Genomic DNA, 22,497 nt, shown 5'->3' with positions numbered 1-22,497 from the left:
ATTTTTTTTTTCTGTTTGACTCTGGAGGACAGGAATAGGAACAATAGGAAAAATTGCAAATAGGCAAATTTAAGCCTGGTATAAGGAAAAACTTCCTATCAACAAGAGCTATCCAACAAGTACTACTACTACTACTACTACTACTACTACTACTACTACTACGACTAGTTGTTGTTGTTGGCGGGTACTTTGGAAGGTAGTGGGTTCCCTTTATTGGAGGAACTTGGTAACCATTTGTTGGGTATGTTATATGGGGAATTACTTCATGTATAGGCTGGATCAGAGTGTTGATGAATTTTCTTACAGCTCTCAAATTCTGCAAGCCTGTGAACATTTAATTAACCCAAGCAGTGTTCAGAAAATAAGATATTTTGCTTCTCAGAGATGCATTTATATACCTGATGCCCATTTCAGCTTTACATTCCAAGTCCCAAGGGAAAAAAGCATCTAAAAGATAAATTTTACTTACAGAAAGTTGATAAGTTTATAAAATCTCAGATATTTTCATCTCAAACTGCTGTGATTAATATTATTCAGAAAATTATTACATATTGATATTAATCTGAGGTATTTTAAATCGTTCTTTTTTTTTTTATCAGAAGCAATGTATCATATTGACCTCCAACCTCCTCATTTTACAGATGGGAAAGTAAAGACTAGAGATGTTAAGTGACTTTCTCAAGATCAAAATGCTAGTAAGTATTGGAAGTGAGATTTGAACCCAGCTCTTCCTGGTTCTAAGTCTAGCATTCTATCTACTACATCACACTAATGGAACCAAGAACCTTGCCTAGGTGAGCCTAAGACTGGACCTTAAGTCAAGAAGGCTGCCTCCTCTATTCTATGGTTCTTTCCCAAAGTCCAGGTCACCCAATTATAAGCTTGAGAAATGGACATCTTTGATGGCTATCTCTTAAATCTGAAAGTTCTTGGGTCACTAAGTCAAAGCTTAAGGAGCAGCGGGAAGTGATTTCCGTAATGTCCTGCTTCTCAGAGGAGAGCAACTTCAAGAACAGAAGGGTGTTATTCCTATCAGCACAAAGAATACTCAAGTGTTGCCTAGTTGTTTATGTAGTACTGATCTGACTGCAAAATATCTATTCAGCAGTCCCACCCAATTGTCTTTATCTCCCAGAAGAGATAAAATTGGTGTCATGGGTTATCATTTTATATTTTAAGTATTTCTTAATGCATACTTTTGAGTCTTTTAGGCTTTAAGCATTTTGTTTTGGTGGACAAAATTAATAGCTATTCTCTGCTTTGTACATTTAGTATCTTTTCTAGACAGGGCCCTGCTAATTCCTTTTAGGGAAGATTCTGGTCATGAACTATACCTAAGCTTTATTCTGAAGATTCTCCCCAGAACTCTGAGGTAGAGGAGTATAATGAGCCAGAGGGATGACAAAAACCTGACTTTACTCTTTTATGGATCAGGCCTCCCCCGTGGTGACTCTAGGCTCTGTGTGAATTTAGAAGTCCAAATAATATGAGTAGACCAGAAATTTAAAAAAAATCCATAAATACACTAAGTATCCTAGTTCGTATTTGTAATGCAAAACTACCTACATTTTCCAGTGTTTAACAATTACCCCCAGATCAGCAAATATCTCATAACAATTTATAAATCAGTGTCTTACTTAGAGTTTTTTGAATAGTTATGAGTTCACTCTTATTTCCATTCTTCACTGTTGCCACTCCTATGTCATAGGTCATCCCAGGAGTTAATAGATCAATCTTGAATTTGTTAGTGTTATTTACTAAATGCTTAATGGTTTCACTTGCATCTGATAGAGATTTTGCTTGAATGTAGAATTCACAGCTATCATGTGGGGGTTCCCACTGAAGAATTATACTGTCCTCTCCCACATCATCAGGTTTGGCAGAAACATTGAGTGGTGGACTGATGCCTAACAGATAAATAAAAATAGATAAATAGATGAGTAAATAAACAGATAGATAAATGAATGGATGGAATTGTAAATAAAAACAGATGGATGAAATAAAATCAATGAAAGAAGAGATGAATGAATAATAAAAGAAGAAATGGATGGATGGATAGAAAATAAATGAATAATGAATGAATAAATGAATGGATAGATGGGTATATGAATGAATGATTGAATGCATGAATCTGAGTTTGTCTTACTTCACACTAGATCATTTTTATTCTAGTCAATCCACACCTGATTGTTAGTTTTTACTTTGAGAAATTTAGCAAAAAAAATTGCTATTCCTTAGAGTGCATATGTAACATGTACATATATGTATAGCTACATATGTACTTTAAATTTATAGAACACAAGGACATGCATGAATATTATTGAGAAACTATCATAAATTAAAACATAGTTATCTGCAGAGCAATAATTATTGTATTTACAAAGGCACATCTTTAAAATTACAGTGTTTATTTTTTGATATCTAAAAAAAACTCTTAGAAGCTGGGGATGCCTGGTTAAATCATGGTTGCATAGGAATATTGGATTTGAGTCTTGACTCTGCTCCTTCCTAACTGAGTAAGGCACTTGTCCACCCAGCCTCACTTTCCTCATCTATCAGAAAGGGTTGATGCTGGTGCAGCCTTGCTGTGTTGTTTTGAGAAAAGTATGTTGTAAACCTTAATATGCTCTAAAGAAATGTGATCTGCTGTTTCCTTAAGGGTAGCATTGGTATGCTTTTTTCTGGAAGCTGTGCTGTGAAAACTGAGTTTAATAGGTTAGCTCATTTCCTTAGGGATTCCCATGCTTTACTTTGTGGTTTTCAACATGTCTGAACATTTCTCTCTATGCTATTGCACCTTCAATATTTTCTTTAAAAGGGGGGTGGGAGGCTGGATTTGTTTCAGAAATCTTCCAATTAGCTCTTAGACACAATCATCAGTTATATAGCTTATATACTTTGGCATTTTAATGGATTCATCTCAACAATGAGAGTACTCTCTATATATGCAAATCCATGTGTGTGTTCTCATCCTGTGGAAATAATGCCTTTGCCTTTCCAAAGGTACTCCATAGAAGGTCTATCCAATGTGCTAGGTATCTTGCTCTGGTTCTGTTAACACGCCAGCACTTAACACAGTGCCTGGCAAATAATAGGTACTTAATAAATGTTTATTGATTGATTACTGATTGATTGAATTTGCCTGTCTCAAAGCATGTTGTTTGTTTTTATTTTTTATTTAGATATGTTCCTGTATTCATGCCTCAACTTTATCTATAAAAACCATAGTTCAATTGCTTTTCAAAACCGTTAATACCATGCAGAAGGTCAAATTCCAGGGTTCTCCCTCTAACTAGGAACCTAGGAATCATACTGTGGGTAAGCCCTGTAGTCTAAATGTCCCAGTATTCAAGTCAAGTGGCATCCTGTGGGAACTATATTTCTGCCTGAGCATTAGAAACATTTTAGAAGAATATAGGAGGTACCCAGTAATTCTGGTACTGTCAAGTTTACTACAGTGACAAGAAAGGGGATGCTAAAAAACTGGAAACTAAGTGGGTGCCCATCAATTTAAGTGGCTGAACAAATTATTGTATATAAGTATAATGCAATATAATTATTGAGGAGAAAGAAAGTTTCCAAGATAAATGGAGAGAATTTTATGAACTGCTAGAGTGACCTGAGCAGAACCAAAAGAATAATTTGTACTATAACATCAATGTTGTAAAGATTTAAAAAATTTTGAAAAACTTAAAAAAATCTGAGGAACTAAATGATCAAACACGATTCCAGAGAACTGATAAAGGAGAACATTGGCCACCTCATGACAGAGAGAGGATGAAATAATATGTAGAATAAGATAAGCATTTTTGGATGTGATACATGTGGGAATTTATTTTGACTGTGTTTGTGTGATACAAGGGTTGTTTCTTTTCTTTCATCCCTTCATCTCTCCCTTCTTTCCTTCCTTTTTTCCTTCCTTCCTTTCTTTCTTACTTCATTCTTTCCTTCCTTTTCATTAAGTGGGGTGACGTAGTGGGGAAATGAATATTTTAAAGTAGAAAAAACTATATAGGCATCTCATCCCCCACACACTTAATACTAGTTAGTTGTAAGTGTCACCTAGTAGCTATAAGCATGTACCATGTGCGTACCCTTGCACATGCACATGTATGCACACACACACACACAATAACAAAGTAATTTTCCCACAAATATCAGTTTCTTGAAGGTGCCAGCCTCTTTTGGTTGTGTCTTTGTCATGCTAGCACTTAGCACAGTGCACGGTATGTAGTAGGCAATTAAGAAATACTTGTTTTATTGCTGTTGCTCATACTTAATCCCTGTGGACCTTAGGCTTCCTTATCTCTAAAATGAAGTAGTTGGACTGGATGATCTCTGAGATGTCTTCTATTTTCCCTGAGTTTAGAGAATTGATCAATAATCCTAAAAAGTGAACATTCCAAACTTTGGTGGCTACCTCTTGAAGTTGAGAATTGGGGGAGGGGGAGTCTCCAAGTCAGTGCCCCCTGTCCAGTGGGAGGCAATTCTCCAAACAGCATGCTTCTCAGAAGAGTCCTAACCCCATAAGAATGCTGTCTGTGTGCATGCTAACACACACACACACACAAACACACACACAGACATGTTCAAAAATTTTAAAATCCCCAAATTCACACATAATATATTCAATATAAAATTCAATATAAAGGTACGGCACTTAGAATAGTAGCCCATGTTCTATGTTTTCAATAGTACTCACTTAAAAGTTATTTTAAAAGATTCAAATAATTACATTTTTATTCTGCTCACTGAACATGGAGTCTCTTCCAAAGGCACATTCCAGATGATTAGAATATTTCTGATTACAGGTCCTAGGATGAGACTGCCACCTACTGTTAAACTGAGCATATTGCATGAGAAAACAATCAACCAACTAAAACTAGCAAGTCAAAGACCCATCGGACATTGCAAATACCAAACTAGTGGGGACGGCCATAAATCTGATGTTACAAAAAGAACGATATGGCCACTATTAAGATTTTTATGATTTTTACATACTGAAGCTAAGAGTTTTGTAAGATTTATGACAAGATTAAATTGGGCTCAGGAGAATATTTAAATAATTTAGGGAAATATGATTCAATTTTGGATTTAATTACAACCCAGGGTTGAAATTTTAGTGAAACATGCAAGAAAAAATTAACTGAGAATACTAGTTGCATCTTTTTAGATGAAAAATGACTAAATTTAGACCAAAATTACATTTTAAATTTATGTTCTCCAACACCAATCTAGGACATATTTTTGCTACCTGTTATGGTTAATATTGGTTTCTCAAGGCAGCTTAAAGATCCTTTTTCTGCAACACTGAAAAGATAGATCAGGTACTGGTGATAAGGTTTGAGGTTTCCTATTATTGTTGTTGTGTTGACTTTTTCCACTGACAGTGCTTCTGACTTATTGGCTTTAGTATCCAAAATGGTCACAAAGTAATGATGGAAAGAGGTGCTTGAAAAATCATCAGGTGGATCCCAGTGCAAAAATATCTCCACTGGTGTTACTCGTGTCACTATCAAATTTTTTGCTTGTAATGGACCTAAAAGAAAGGAAATGAAATGTTTTAAAAATTCTGTCTAACAAATAGATGTGTTTGAACAAAATCGATGAAGTGATTTTCATTTATTTAAGTTTGACAAGAAAAAACCCTAGTGAGGAATCCTTTATTTAAGTTAACAACTCAGTATGCTCTCAATTGAAATGTAGTTTATGCAAATGGTCATTTCCAGATGCCCCCCTCCCCAATCTGATATCAATTATCACGTCCTAACATATCACTAATTTTTATGCATTTGATGTTTTCCTCTTAGATCTATGAAATTAATATAATTGTTAATTCTAGTTAAATATATTGGATCAAAAAGTACTGATACTTAAAGTTCAAAATAATCTTTATATTTTTTGAGTAAATGATGTAGGCTTGTAGATATTTTGATATCCAAGTTTGTGGGACCTGCCTGAACATATGGTTTATGGACATACCCTTTGAGAACGCCTTCTCACAATGAGGCATCAGAATAGAATTTTAGTAGAGGAGATTTCTAAAGTTATGCCTTACCAAATTATTTCTTGAGTGGGGAGGAGGGAGAGAGCTCTCTATTCCCTCATTCAAAATGGCATTGTTATTCTTTCATGTTTCAAAAATGAAACAAATACATCAAGAAGAAAAACCCAGATCTAAGCAAAGAATTAAGTTCTGAGTGGACTGGACACAGTCAACATTGTTTTTTTTTTTAAATAATTATAATTAATAGATCTGCTAAGTCCAGAGAGCCAAAGGTGGTATTGCCCCACCATATGGATCTATAATTCCTTAAAGATGGGTACACCCTTCAATAATAAAGGTTATAACCCTTCAGTAACTTGGTTGACATTGACTCAAGGTTTGCTATGACTGAAAACTTGATCACCTTGGGTGCCAACCTAGTGATGATCCTAGCTAAACTTAGCTAAGCTGGTTCTTACACAATAGTCACTATATCCATACTCTAAGCTTTTCACCTTAGTAAGACCTCTCAGACTTTGTGATCTACCTATGTAGTTTTCAAGAATCCCAGCTCACTTCCATTCCACATGCAGCATCGCTATAGAACATGACTGCATTTTCATGAATAGAAATGTTATTTCGATTTCTTGATTTATTAGCCACATTTTTATGTATTCTTAATTTGTTCAGATGTCCTAACTGAGTTATTTTCCAATAGTATTTTGTATAGCAAAAAGGCATTATTCTTATAGTCTTTCCCATTGCCTCTTATCTCCTTTGGGACCTTGTTTCATCAATTATTCTTACTTTCTCTTATACCTTTAAGTCTTTGTCTCTCTGCCAACTCCTTTTCCAAAATCTACACACATAGTTATGCCTTCCTTGATCTTAAAAATAATTCTTCACCTTTTCCCCCATGCCTTGAATGTGCAACCTTCTCACCTCTTCCTGGTAGAATCTTTGGCTTCCTTCAAGACTCATTTCAAGTGAATGCCTAAGAATTCCTGTAGAATTCTTGAAGGAAGGGGGTCTGTTTGGTTTTTGTTGTACTCTTTGCAGTACGCCAACACAAGGAAGTCGCACAGGAGTCACTAACTTCATAACATCTTGTTACTCCTGCTCAATACTTAATTTCTGTGGACTTCTGCTTCCTTACTAGTTACATGATTGGACTAGATGATCTCTAAGATCTCTTCTAGCTCTGTAATTCTGTGACCTTTGAATTAGCCCCTCCACTAAACCTATTACAGTTCCTTTCAGTTTTCCTAGAAGACTTTCCAAAAGGGAGCTCTCCATTCATAGCCTTCATATCCTTATGACACACTAACTCCTTAATGCCTAAAAATCTGGCTTCTAAAACATCATGTTCCACAGCTACCAATCTAATGACATTTTCCCTGTTGCCTCTTCTCATGGTTAACTATCTTTTTGCTTCTTAAAACTTTATCTTGTCTTTGCTTTGAAGATATTATCCAGCCCTGGTTCTCCTCTTTGACCTTAGCTTCTTACTTTGTGGAGTGAACTTCCCACCTCATAAATGTGATCGCATCCCATCGGTTATCAGTCTTCTTTTCTCCTCTATCTGCTCTATCTTTCTTAAAGATCTCATACTCTCTCCTGGTTTTCTCTATCACTTCTACAATGATGACTCTCAAATCTGCAGGAGTGGAGTTAGGAAGAAGTTGTGGCATGATAGCTAAGTCCAGAGAATAACTGTTTTGAGGCCCTTCCCCAAAATGGAGTTCCAAGAAGAACTCACCAGTGGGAGAAACAGAGTGTGTATGGTATGGTATGGTATGGTATGGTATGGTATTGTAGGACAGGGTATAGTATTGTATGGTATTGTCTTGTGTTGTGTTGTATTCCATTGCATTGTATTGCATTGCATTGTATAGTGTTGTGTTCTGCTGTGTTGTGTGGTATATAAAGAAAGATAATGGATGACAAATACCAGACAGAGATTCAGGAAGACCTTAATTCAAATTCTCCCTCAGACATTAGTAAATTATTTAACTGCCCTCAGCTTCAGTCTCCTCATCTTTAAAATGAGGATATTAATAACACCTACCTCATAGGGTTGTTATGAGGATACAAGGAGATAATACAGGCAAAGTACTTTGCAAACCTAAGGCAGTATCTAAATGTAGTTCTTATTATTGTTATTTTTATCCCAAACATATCATTCACCAGCTACTTTTTCCTTTGTTCCTCTTTAGTCCATTGTGCTCCACTTTCTTCTCTATCTACCTTTTTTTTTTACAAGACCTAGCAGTTGAAAGAATGCTTGATTTAGAATCTGAGTTCCCGGATTTCAATCCTATTTATGTCATTTACTACTTATGCGACCACAGGCAAGTCACTTAAAATCAGAGGGCCTTGGTTTCCTTCTCTGTAAAATGAGGCAGGGGTGGGAGGTGGGGGGTGGAGCAATTACATGATCTCAAAGGCCCCTTCTAGCTCTAAAGCTGTGATCCTAAGTCTCCCTTACTCCTATCCTCCATTATTACAATATCCTCTGAAATTCTAAGGCACTTAAAAAGTTGTGCCAGAAGTTGAGCCTCACAGGCCTCTTTCATAGCTCAAAGTCATATGATGTAATGCCTGTTTGTTCAGACAAATAGGTAATCAGATTAAGGAGTCTTTTTAAAGAAAAACAAAGTTTTTTATGGCAATTGTATAAAACAAATATAAAAGTGGAACTTGTTGCCATTCATTCATTCATTCAAACAATCAAAAATCACTTATTTTGTACTAGATACTAGGAACAGAAAAACTTCTGGTCTATATCAGGGGTAGGGAACTTGGCGGCCTCAAGGCTGCAGATGGTCTATACCATTTGCTTAATAGTTTTACTAATCTTATATCTATGTCCTCAGGCTTCATTTAGATTGTCAACCCATTGAGAGAAGAAAGTTTTTGTGCACCCAGCACCTAACACAATGCCATACACATAGTAAGCGTACAAGAAATCCTTGTTAATGTTGTTGGTGATCTCTTAAATATTTACAGAATAATATTCCTTGTAACTTACGTGTCTCAACTATCAGAACTGGACTTAAGACAATCTGGGCTTCCCTTGGGCTCTTTGCTAAGAGTAAAAATCTATAAAGTTGTCCAGCAGAAAGTTGCATGACTGTTTTTTCAGTTGAATTTAGAGGCAAAGTCTCAAAATACTGTCCATTAGAATTTTCCAAATAATATTTAATGACCAGCTTATATCCAAATTTCATCCATTTTTTCAAACTTTTCCAACCAAGGACAACTTGGGTCGTTCCAATATCCTTCACGTAGAATACAAAATTCTCTGGTAATGAAGGTACTGGAAGATATAGTTTTGGAAAACAGAATTCATTAAGCTTTTAGCAATCATAAATAATACTATTTTAAACATTAAAATAGTCAGATTAATTAATGGTTATATGGAAGAATGTGAATAAAAATAATTACATTCATATTCACAAATATATGGCAATGGGACATAGCAGAAAAACCCTGTAAAGAAGTAGTTAGATCCAGTAGCATTTTGCTGCAGAATATAGCAGTCTGTTTCGTTCTTTGGTAGCAGTGGAAAAGAAAAGATTTCATCTTTCTTAAGGCTATAATAAGATCCATCAGTCCACAAAGGGTGACCTTCTTCTGCAATAAAAGGTACAAATTAATTAAACCAATTTAAATGTAAATTGGGTATTGTGTTTTCACTTAAGACGTGTTCTAAACCATACACTTAAACTATCTCATTCAATCCTCCAGCATATTTCCCCTCTGTACTCTTTTCCCTCCCACACATATACCTGTACCCTCAGCCACTAAATAATTCCCAGGTGCTCTACAATACTATTATTTTAGGGCAACCAAATCATTCTGTATCTAAGTAATCAATTCACTCACAATAAAGGATAACACATCACTCCATCTTATCCTGTTCCATCTGAGGAATAACACCGATGGACTTTACCATAGATGGTTCTTACAAGTATGCAGAACATCTCTAGTAGTTCTTGTGATCCTTGTGAAGGCAGTAAGATATATTGGAATACACACTGATCCTGGAGTCAGGGAATCTGGGTTCAAATTCTACTCTGACATTTACTTGTGTAACTTTGGGCAAGTAATTTAACCTCTCTGGGTCTGGATCCTATCTACAAAATGTGAAGTTTGGACCAAATGGCATCTGAAGTTGCCTCTAGATCTAAAATGCTCCTTCTCAAAAGACTTTTAATTTGATGCCTAAACAATGACAAACTTAGTACTGGAAGGGCTCTTGGGGTTTTTCTTGCAGAAGTATCAAACTTGTAGCCTGCAGACCCATAAGTGGCCAGCAAAATCAGATTAAACCAGATTAACATGTAATTGGGAAATGTTTAACAAAATAAATAATAGAGCATAGATAATGCTAATTTGTGGTTTTCCAAGTCAATATATGGCCTGTGGTGTTCCCTTTCTAATCAAGTTTGAGATCAGTGATTTCTAGTCTACTCCTTTATCTATCACTTACTGTCCAGTAAGTGCTCACTCTGAATTCAAATGCAATATGCCATCATACCTCCTCTAATGGGCAGCCTTTCCTGCAGCACTTCTTAAACTGTGGGTTTTGATCCCCTATGGGGTCATGAAAAATTTGGCAACAGTAAAAGTTTTCTGAATACGCAACAATCAAAAATTAATTAAAAATCAGATGCGTAATGAATCAATGGTTGTTTCTTTGGTTTTGGTTTTGGTTTTTTGTTTTGTTTTTTTCCTGGAAGCACTTTCCCATGTTGCATCTAGCAATTTCACTGCAGCCTTGGTTCTGGACACAACGCACGCACACTTTGCACTGGGCATGCCCTCAAGCCTTGTAGCACCAACAAACGCTACCAAAAGGCATGAGTGGAAAAAGTTTAAGAAGCCCTGCTTAAGGCACAGGTAAATATATTTATGCATAGTGATATTAAATGTTATGTAATGTTAAGTGATATTAAAACCACCTGTTCTATTTCCCTTTAATGGTATCAAAATTATATCTGAAAATCATATAACTATAAATAGTATAGTTATATGTTATAACTATAAATAGTATAGTTATATAACTATAAATAGTATAGTTATGTATTATAACTACAAATATATAGTTATATATTATAACTATAAGTTTTGGAAATGGAAACAGCTAGGTGGTGCAGTGGATAGAGTGAGAATCCTAGAGTCGGGAAGACCTAAATTCAAATCCTGTCCCAGACACTTGCTAGTTGTATGACACTGGGCAAATTACTTAATGACTGTCTGCTTTTGCTTCCCCATCTGTAAAATGAGAAAATCACATCTACTTCCCAGGATAGTTGTAAAGATCAAATGATGTAACATTTAAATATTGCATTTAACATGCAAACCTTAATGCACTACATAAATGTTGTTGTTGTTATTATTGGCAGCTGCCCAAATCAAGGCCAACCCTTCTATTTCTCTGTGCCCTGATGCCTCTCAAAGTAGATACTGACTATATCAAATATTGCCAGGTATGAAAAATAATGCATATACTGACCTTTATATCATTAAGACCAGTCCAACTTATTATTTGGTTGGCTTTCCTGAGATAAGAATATATAAATTTCTTTTCCTCTTCATTTTTTATATCAACAAGATGTGCTGAATGCAAAGGTATATTACAGATTTTCTGTGCCACATTCCATGGCTGGCTGTCTTTGCTAATTCTATAGCAATTACTTTTTAATGCAACCCATTCTGGTGGGCAGGACCCTGAATATAAAGAAAAGCAGCAAATTTGTAAAATCTTTACAAGGGTAACAGTTATATAACTTTTCCTAATCTCTTAATATGAAGTAAATAGTCACAAAAACCTGTGAGAAACAAAAACCATAAGTTACTGTATATTTTCCATTGTTCCTGTGCAAATAGAATTCTTAAAACTGATTTTGGGCAAGTATTCAAAGAATTTTCCAAGTTCAAGCATTATATAGTTTATTAAAAGGATGAGTTCTTTTCTGAATGGACTTTCATTTACATATTCCCCACATTTTTTTACTCCAAGTGATTGTTCTTACTTTGTTTTTCTCCTTAACAACTTCTATGGGAGTTGAAAATTGGCTTTAAATATTTATACATAATTCTCATTTGCCTCCCAATGAAACCCAGGGTCTCCCCAGCTCTGAGAGGTGAGCTATACTTAGCTTGCTCAGTACTAGGCTGCTATGACACTTCTTGGCCATCTCTTCAACATGTTGCTTTCTGTGTATACCCTACCTCTTCTCCTTCCTTCCATCACCCCTTTCTGTATTGTCTTCTGCCATTAGAATATAAGTCCCTCGAGGAGCAACTGTCTTGCTTACTTGTATTTATATCTCCAGGGGTAAGGGCTTAATAAATCCTCTATTTTTTCTATCTATCTATCTATCTATCTATCTATCTATCTATCTATCTATCTATCTATCTGTCTATCTATCTATCTGTCATCTGGGTAGTTGGCTAGTTAGCTAGTGAATTATCCCTTTTTCATTTTAGAGAGCAAAAAGATAATGTTCCCTATGATATTTTTCTTGTTTGTTTTCTTTCATAATTTTTTTCTTGCCCTAATACAGTGTAATTCAGATTTGTTCACTTCTCCGATAATCAGTTCTGCCTCTTCAGCCTTGCAATCCACATAAAAAGCTACCCTAAACTGGGTACAAATACCAATCAATGAGGCACATTTCAAGTTGCTCAGCACCCACTCGCCTCTCTCATGTTAGCACAATATAACAGGAAACACAAGAACATAATTTTCTTCTCTTCTTTTGAAGTGGAAGAAAAGAATCAATGAAAAAAAAAAGGTTTCACTTCTCCATCATTATCACCTCCTTATCTATTCAAACTACTTTGCTAATTTCCTTCGTGTTTTTTTTTTTACTAATTCACTTCTACAAATTAGATTACTTCATATAATATCATTTGGCCTGTTTAACCAAGGTAAATTAAAAAAGAAGAGTCAGCATATCTCCAATGGAATAATACTTAAGTATGATCCTAAATAGATATATAAGAAATAGCCCAGAATATTTTCATTACTTTCTTCAAAAAAGAAAAAAACTGTTCTGGAAAGTAATTTGGAACTTTGCAAAGAAAGTGTTGAAAATATCCATACCCTTTGACTTAGCAATGTCACTGCTAAACTACACTCAAAGATCAAAGATACACCAGAAAGCATAATGGAAGTATCCCACAGATTGCATATTTGTAGTAGTAATTTTTGTAACAGCAAAGAACGAGAAACAAGGTAGATTCCCATCATGAAAATATCCAGCTGGAAGAAAAATATAATTAAATGTCACTGTACCTTAAAAATGACAGCTATAAAGAACATAGAGAAGTGTGGGAAGACTTACACGAACTGATGCAAAGGCAAGTAAGCAGAACCAGGAAAATAATTTACAACCAAAAAAATGTAAATGGACAGAAAAAAGAGAAAAAAAGTAAATGTTGGGTAATTATAAAGAACAGAGTTGGCACTGAAGAAGAGATGAGAAAATATACTTCCTTTCATCAAGTAGAAATTTGACTATGAATGTTGAACAATGAACAGTGTCAAAGTCTATAAACATATTGATTAGTTTTGCAGGCTTGCTGTTTTGTTTCTTCTTTTTTTTCAAAGCGATGATTGTTTAGGTAGGGGAGAGAAAGGAATACATTTAGAAATGAAATGATGTAATAATGAAAGATATCAATAAGAAAATTGCTAAAATCAGTTATCAAACATCTAATCAAATCAAATCAAAGAGCCACGTGCCTGTTTCAACATGAATATCCAGCCTCTGAAACACATTTACAAAATCCAAGTGCAGCTGTTTAAATTCAAATTTGAAAATGTATGAGGTTGAAGGTTCCAAATGGCCCCATTCATAAAACATTACATTGTTTTGTATGCTTTGAGATGAATTATTAAGAGATATTGAAACTGAAAAGTCATGGGGCAGTGTAGTCCAGTTAAAAGAAACACTTGTACTTGTCACAAGGACTTTAATGTTGTTATTTGAGATCCCACCTGAAAATATCAAGGAAAAGAATTAATCAACAAAAGGTAGCAAAAGAATAAAAAGGCCAAATAAACATATATAAAATCATAAGAGATCATACTTCAGTGGGAAATATTTTTCATTAATTTACAAAATAGGAACTTGATGAAGAATGTTAATTAGGATATGAACAAGCTGAATGAGTTCACACAATTACAGAATTTAAGAATTGAAATCGACCTCAAGTTTAATTCACATCTGAAAGATATCCTCACAAAAACATCCCTGATGAGTAGGCATTCAGTCTCTGCATGAAGACCTTCAAGGAGAGAGAAGCCACCACTTATCAAGGCAGCCTATTCAACCTTTGAACAATCCTAATTGTTAAGAATAATCTTAATAAAAATAATAGCAAAATCTGGGTTGCTCTTCAGTTTTCAAAGTGATTTTACATATATTACCTCATTTGATACAACATTCTTATGAAGTAGTTGCTATAATTATCTCTATTTCACAGATGAGTATATTAAGGCTAAGAGGAATTAAAGGACTAACCTGGTGTCACAAAGTTATTAAGTATATAAGGCAAGATTTAAACACAGGTCTTCTGATGCCAAGTCAAGCATGTTATGCCACCTTTCCCTGACATCAAGTATACATTTTTCACTTTTCCAGGTTCTGCCCTCTGGAACTGAAAAGAACAAGCCTAATCCTTCTTCTCTGATACAGCCCTTCAAATATTTGAAGATAGCTCTCCTGTACCCCTTGAGTCTTCTCTGGGCTAGAGATTTCTAGTTCCTTTAGCCACTCCTATATGACATGGACTCAAGGCCTTTCACCATCCTGATTACCCTCATTTTGGTACTCTTCAATTTATCAATGTCCTTCTTAAAGATGGGTAGAGAGGTGGTGCCCATATCAAGACGGAATACTCCAGATATAGTCTGACTAGGTCAGAATAGACAGCAACTCACTCGCTTACTCCTGAATTTAATCCTGCCTAATATCATATGAGCTGTTCTAACTACCATGTGACACTGCTCACTCTGTGAATCTATAATCCTCTAAAATCCCCAGATCTTTTTAGATACATTGCCTTCCAACCTCCATCTTCTCTGTTTCTAAGATGTTAGAAACATCTTATGTTTTTGATTTCATCTTAATCACCCAATGTTCTAAACTCTCAAGATCTTTTTGGATCCTAAATCCTTTAACCAGCAGGTTACCTGTGCCTCTAGCTTTGTATGACATGTAAATTTGATGGGTATGTCATCTATGCCTTTATCCAAGATATAGATTAAAACATTAAAACAGAAAAGGACCAAGCAGAAATGCCTGGAGTACTCCACCAGAGACCTCTTGCTATGTTGACATTCACAAACATTCTTGAAACCATTAATGATCATTCTTTTGAATTCAGCCATTCAAAAAGGTCATCTGTCTCAGGAACATTTAGAAGTTCTCACTATATGAAAGAGAATCTCTCCATGGTATTCAATAAGAAATATGTATGTGTCTATATACATACATGTCAATAGATAAATGATAAATAGATCATACATACATACATACATACATACATATATATACACATGAATAGAGAGATAGTAAATAGATGAATAGGTAGATGGAGAGAGACAGACACATAGATGGATAATGAGATAGACATACAAATAGTTGAAAAAGAGAGACATGATAGGTAGATAGATGGTAGATACATATATATATACATAGATGAATAGAGAGATAGTAAATAGATGAATAGGTGGATAGAGACAGATACATAGATGGATAGAGAGACAGACATACAGACAGTAGAAACATAGATAGATACATATATACATACACATATGCATGCATACATATATATGTATGTACATAAACTTATAGATCAAGAGGATTTGAACATTTTAAATATATATTTTTTTAAATTTTTATGTCTCCCTAAGGGTCTGGCACAGTAGCTTGCATAGAAGAGATATTCAGTAAATATTTGTGGAAGGTTGACAGACAGCAAGTTAGAGATAGAATGACATGGGTTCAAATCCTGTCTCAGACACTTACTACCTGTGTGACCCTGGGCAAGTGACTTAACCTCTCTATGCCTCAGTTTCCTCATCTGTAAAATGAAGGGCTTAGGTTCAATGTCATCTAATGTTCCTCCCAGCACTAAATCTATGAATCCATTAATACTATGACCTTGACATCTGCCCATACTCAGGACCCTTGAGGCTAATGCTATATTGCATCTGTAGAGAATAGATTCTAGTTTGGCCCCAGGGTGGATATCATACCTCCCTCTATTGAAGCTGTAAAGTGAGAATCCTTGTGTCTTAGCGTCACTTGTAAAGGAGCGTGGCAGTGAGGCATGGTGAAAACAGCCCTGCATTTGTAAATTGGAGGTCCTGGGTTCAAATCCTCACTTTGTAACTTAATACCTGTGTGATGTTGGGCAAGTTATTTTACTGCTTTGGGTCTCAGTTTTCTCATCTATAAAATGCAGGGTTGAACTACGTAATTCCTAAATCTCTTTTAACACGAAATCTCTGATCCTTTGAATGCTGAAGTAGGAAAGACTCCACAGGTGACATACTAGACTATGTTGAAGGTCTCTTCCAATTCCATGATGCTGTGATTTCACAATCTTTTATACACCATTCTCCCTTTTATAATTTATATCAAACAGAGAAATTTGAAATCTTTTTATTGATGCAGTTTAGAATCTCTTAAAATACAACAGATTGAGGCTGTCAGAAATTTGAAAGAATCACTATATATTTATTTCAAACAATTAGCTAATTATTCATCAAATAAATAACAAAGTTGACTGTCAAACATGCCTGAAATCTTAGTTCCTATATGGTTGAATTTGATATACTATCACAGCTAAATGTGGCATTACTTACATGTCCTGAAGGATTTTGCACTTAAAATTTCCCCATTTCGTACTGACTGTATAATGACGTTATATTCTTCATTTTCCTCTATTGTTATTGTAGATTTCTGAAGCTTGTGTTGTTCTGCAGAAATGTTTTTGACATTCTAGAAATTGATGACATTAATTTCCTTAGAAAAAAGTTTACTTAAGAACTAACCTCAATAACAATTTAATACACGAACTTTTCATTCACTTTATAAGAATTATGGGAAGGGGAATAGGTTATATAAGGCATAATCTTATTACCAAAAATTCAAGTATATTATATGCTACATCATTTTGAAAAACCCAGTGAAATAAATGTTCAGCATATCACATCCATATAGAAATATGTACAATATTAGCTTTACTGTTTGAGTGAACCCATTAAATTAATTATTGTGATGTTTTATGAACATATTAGTTGTTTATGTTTATATAACCATATTTCTAAAATAGAGATATTTTAAGAATTATAACAAGAGGAAGCAAGATGCATGGCACAGAGAGTCAAATTTGTTGTTATAAAGAACTGAGCAGTACTGTTTCAGGGCTGAGGTGAGGAATGGGGAGGAAAGTACCTTTTAGTGCCCTAGGCAACTCTCTAAAATTATCAGTGGCAAAGCCCATGCTGTTCTGAATTGGTGGGTAGGTAGCTCACAGGAAATCCAATAAATACCAATTCCAATAAATGCCAATGAAATCATAAGTCTGGTTCAAAGAAAGGAGGGAGGAAGGGATGATTAAAATAAAGTCTATGTTGAATGTTTTTCCATCATCCAGCATCATAGATTCAGACCTGGAAGGGACCTTAGAGGTCTTCTGATCCAACCCACCATTTGATTACAGAAGGAATTGAGGCCTAAAGAGATAAAACCCTTGTCCAAGGTCTCACAACCAGTATGTGTCAGACGTGGGATTTGAACCAGGCTCCCTGGCTCTGCCTTCATTCTCCTTCACCATGCTGCTTTGTTTAAAACAAATTCACCCTACACTAAACACTTAAGAAATCTAAAAGACAGATGCCTTACTTTTTTATTGAAGTCTTTGGTTGGTTGATATTTTAAAAAATAATGTTGAGGCTTTTCTCCTTTAGGAAATTCACTCCATTCAGCAAAAATGGTTGCAGGTTGCTTTTGTATTGGCCCACAATATAAACTCTTAGAAATCTGCACCAGAAATAAAAGCAATGCTGACAAAATGAACAAAATATATTCTCAATTACTTAATTATTAGCAAAATGAGGGAAGTGAAGCCTAAAACTCTTTTGTAAGGAGTCAATAATCTCCTTTTCAGGCCTTGGAGTGAATATTATCTTGGTTGTATAAAATATGTGGTGTCCTCAGAGATGGTCCTCCTTCTTTGTTAGTAGGAAGGACATCAGGAAAGAATGAAGAAGGGAAGAAAGATACAGAAAAATTCTTCACTATTGAGGTCTAGTAGAAAATGAAGAGAAGAGTCTTATAAACTAAAGACCTAAAGACCACCAACATGGCAATAGCTGCAGACTTGTCTTTGAATAATAGTTTAATAAACTCATAATTGGGTAGATCTTGATCTTTCAGTCTGCTGTGTATACTGCCCACAAATAGCCTAAGCCAGGGGTTCTTTACCTAGCGGTCCTTGTATATATTCCAGGGGATCTATAAACTTGGATAGGAAAAAAAATTACGTCAGTATGTTCACTAACCTCTAACTGAAATTGAGTTTCTGTCAATCATTATTTGAGGGGAAAAACATTATTCTGAAAAGGGAGCCACAGGCTTCACCAAACTATTAAAGAAGTCCTTGACACAAAAATTGCAAAGAATGGCTGGTCTTGCTGAAATTGCAGAATGAGGAAGAGAAAGAGATAACCACAGGTTTACCTAATGTCCAAAAGGAATGTGCTAAATAAAGACATTAAGTCCAGTAGGGTATGGTGAAGTGCACCTGAAGGCCCCATTGCCCAGGAGGCTGAGGCTGATGGATCACATTAGCTCAGGGGTTCTGAGCTGAAGTAGGGCTAAAGCTAATTGGGTTTCCACACTAAATCCTGTACCTATATAGCAAGCCCCCAAAAGTGAGGGGTCACCAGCCCACCTAAGAAGCAATAAACTGGTCTACATCAGAAACTGAGCAAGGCAAGACTTCCATATTGATCAGGAGAGGAATTGGGCTGTGAGTGGCTATTGCAATTCTAGACTATGAGAAATAGGGGGGCTCATTCTCAAAAAGAAAGAAAGAAAGATGGAAAGGAAGGAGGAAAGAAAGAAGGAAATAAAGGTGGAAGGAAGGAATGAAAGGAAGATGGAAGGAAGATGGAGCAGAGAAAGGAAGGAAGGAAGGAAAGAAAAGGAAGGAAGGAAGAAAAGAAGGAAGGAAGGAAGGAAGGAAGGAAGGAAGGAAGGAAGGAAGGAAGGAAGGAAGGAAGGAAGGAAGGAAGGAAAAGAGGGAGAGAGGGAGGGAGGAAGAAACAAGCATTTTTTTCCATTGTTCATAGTGTTTGCGCATTATTGTTTTAAGCTTTAATATCATCAATGATGTATAAACTTGAGGTTCATAAAGCTGAGAGGTGATTTGATAGGTCATCAGACTCATGTACCATCTGAGAAGATGACACCCAAACATTTCTACCCTTTCTTTTTAACTTATGATGTGCAATGAATAACTTTTAAAAGACAAGAGACCTGAACAGTCACATCACTTTAAATCATATTTATCTTGGAAATGTAAAATTTTGCTCATATATCCGGGATCAATATAGCTTATTTTATGATTATATCACTATGCTGATGAAATCACAGTTCCTTCACATATATTAATATCAACCGTTAGGGTTGCATGACCTACACTCATGAAGTGGTGAAAGGACATTGCACAGATCAGGAGATATAGAAGTGGAAATGGAGTGCACAACTCATGCGACAACCACAAGGCTAGAGGATGGACAAATGTTGCCTTCAAAACATAAAATAATCTAGAAGAAGCCTTCCCATATATCTGGTGTACCTTCTATGGTGTATCTGTGGAAGAACATGAACAAGAATAATATAGGATGAGAAAGCATGGATGAGTTGCTATCTGCAGAAATGAAGGGATAACCAAGTGAAAGGTGAGCATAGATACAGTAGAATACTGAAAGATCCATTCTGAATGCTCACAGTTCTAATGCCTCCTCACACATGAGTCATTCTCTGATTTCCTCTACCAATTGCTAGTACTATTCCTAAATTGGCTTGTATTTGTGTTGTATCTACTTATATTCATACATGTTATACATTCCTTGAGGGCAGGAACTGTTTCATTTTTGTCTTTGTATCCTCAAAGCCTAACATGGTGCTTAGCTTGTAGTTGATACTTAATAAATGAATTGAAAGATTGAATATGCACAAATTTTGCTCATTTTTTCTGCCTAATCACTTTTATTTATCTTACTCTTCTGTCTTTTTGTGCCCCAGAAACATATCCCTTGGTACATTTACGTTAGAATGTTTTGAGGGAGAAGGGAGAATTCCTGAGTTTTTTGTAGTAGTTGAAGGAAGTAATGAATTTTATTCATTGTTATTAATCATCCCCTGCTAAAGTCCCACTTTAATGCCTCATAGCACTGTTAAGATGACCCTGGATTAGTATCTATACAAGTGGAGAGAATACTCACAATAGTGGTTGGAGAGTTATGCCCAAGTAGATATGAAACCAGAGAACTCTCCCAAAATTGAGAAGAACCCAGTCTCAAATGGCTAATTGTCCTGTTAGGTCCACACAGTGGGTTATGTAGAAGGTCATATGTGTTCTGAACCAAATGAGCCAGTTCTTGATAGGTCCAAAAGAATAGCAAGCACACCATTTATAGCAGGAGAGGCAACATAAAATGGAGGCTTGAGCCCTGGACTCAGCATCAAGAAGACTTGGATTCAAATCCTTCCCCAGACACTAGTTTAGTGACTTTGTCTAAGTCATTTAATGTCTCTGAATCTGTTTATTCATTTCAGAAGTGAGGATAATAATAGCATCTATCTCATAAGGTTGTTGTGAGAATCAAATGAGATCATGTATGTGAAGTACAATATAAAAAATCAGCTGTTACTGTGATAGAGTACCAATGAAGCCTGGAAGCATACTAAACTGGCTAATTATTTTGCTCATAATTCAAAACCAAAGGCCAGTTTATATTTGACACATATTTTCCATGTCTGTTTTGAAAAGCAAAATTGTTTAGACATTTAGCTGACGTGGACGTTGTTAAAAGAACAACCTGTAGTTAAATATTTATTCAATTCAATTCAATAAACATTTACTAAGCTGGAGGTAGAAATGTGAAAAACAGCATAGCCTCTGCCCCAAGCAGTTTACAATCTAATAAGAAGGATAAGACGTTTAAAAAAAACTTGCTTACAAATAAGTGAAATGCAATAAAGGAAAATGAGATGTCCAAAAGTGTTTTAAGAAATTTGTTGAAGGAGAGATCTCTTGAAGCTGAAGAAACTAGTGATTTCCTTTAAAATTCAGATCAAACACATCTTCTACAACAGGCTTTTCTTGATCTGTCTCACCATTACCCCCACCCCCAAATTACCTTATACTTATGTTGCATATATTTTGAATACATTTATATGTGTATGGATCAATGCTATAGAACCCAAGGTCTTTTGTAAAGCCAAGGATAGTTTCTTTTTTGTCATCATATCCTCAATGCCTAACAGAATGTCTGTCAAACAATAGGTACTTAATAAATGCTTGTTGATTGCTTTGGGGATAGTTTCCCCTCCAGAAGGTTCTGGAGCAAAGGCTAGATGACCCTCAGAGGAAATGTATTTTTTAGGTAGAAGCTGGACTAGGAAATGTGTTTTTTAGGTAGAAGTTGGCCGCTAAGGCCCAATTCTATTCTGAGTTTCTTACTTCTTAATGATTCTACGATGTAAACTTCAAAGGAGAGATTGTAGCAGAGAAAATCTGAAAGTGGCAGAGGGAAGCCAAGAGCAAGCTCACTCCTCATGGGACTATGTGCCCAAGACTTGAGATGTCTCTGGAATCTCAATGGCAAGTACAGGAAAGGAAGGCAAAGGATTTTGTGCCTTCAAAAGAAAAGCCAACTTCTATTTAGCACCAGAAATTGAAATGCATATGTAAAAGGCACTCAGAAAGACTATTATGTTGGAAAATCTTGCCTCAAGTTCAGCAATCTGAAGTTTTTATAGCAGGTCTACTAAATTTATAAGCTGATCATTTACATTCAAAATGTTTTCTTCTTTTTACTGTCAACAGAATGAACATACTACTTGATAATAATTATTGCATGCCAGTATAGTTCTTAAGAACTCATGGAAATGTCATTTAAATAACTTAATTCTTCCAAGTGATATAATGCTGCTTCCCATAATTCATCATAAAGTCCAAGTTTTCCTAAAAAGTTAATATTTTTCAGATTTTTCATGTCACTTGGACAACATTTCATTGCTTATTACCAAAGTTGATAGCGGTCTCAAGACTTGTTATTTTTCTAGCATCTCGAGGTCAATAAAAAAGATTTTTGAACATATTTGCTCTGTGGTTAGTTATATATACAGGGTAACCACTTACCTGAAAAATGTATTCAAACCAGAACAGCAGAAGAATTATTTTGTCCA

Source organism: Phascolarctos cinereus, unplaced genomic scaffold (genome assembly GCF_003287225.1).
Source record: "Phascolarctos cinereus isolate Bilbo 61053 unplaced genomic scaffold, phaCin_HiC Scaffold_1;HRSCAF=81, whole genome shotgun sequence".
Classification (NCBI taxonomy): Eukaryota; Metazoa; Chordata; class Mammalia; order Diprotodontia; family Phascolarctidae; genus Phascolarctos; species Phascolarctos cinereus.
The sequence above is the reverse complement of the archived record's forward strand: the minus strand, read 5'-3'. Positions refer to the sequence as shown.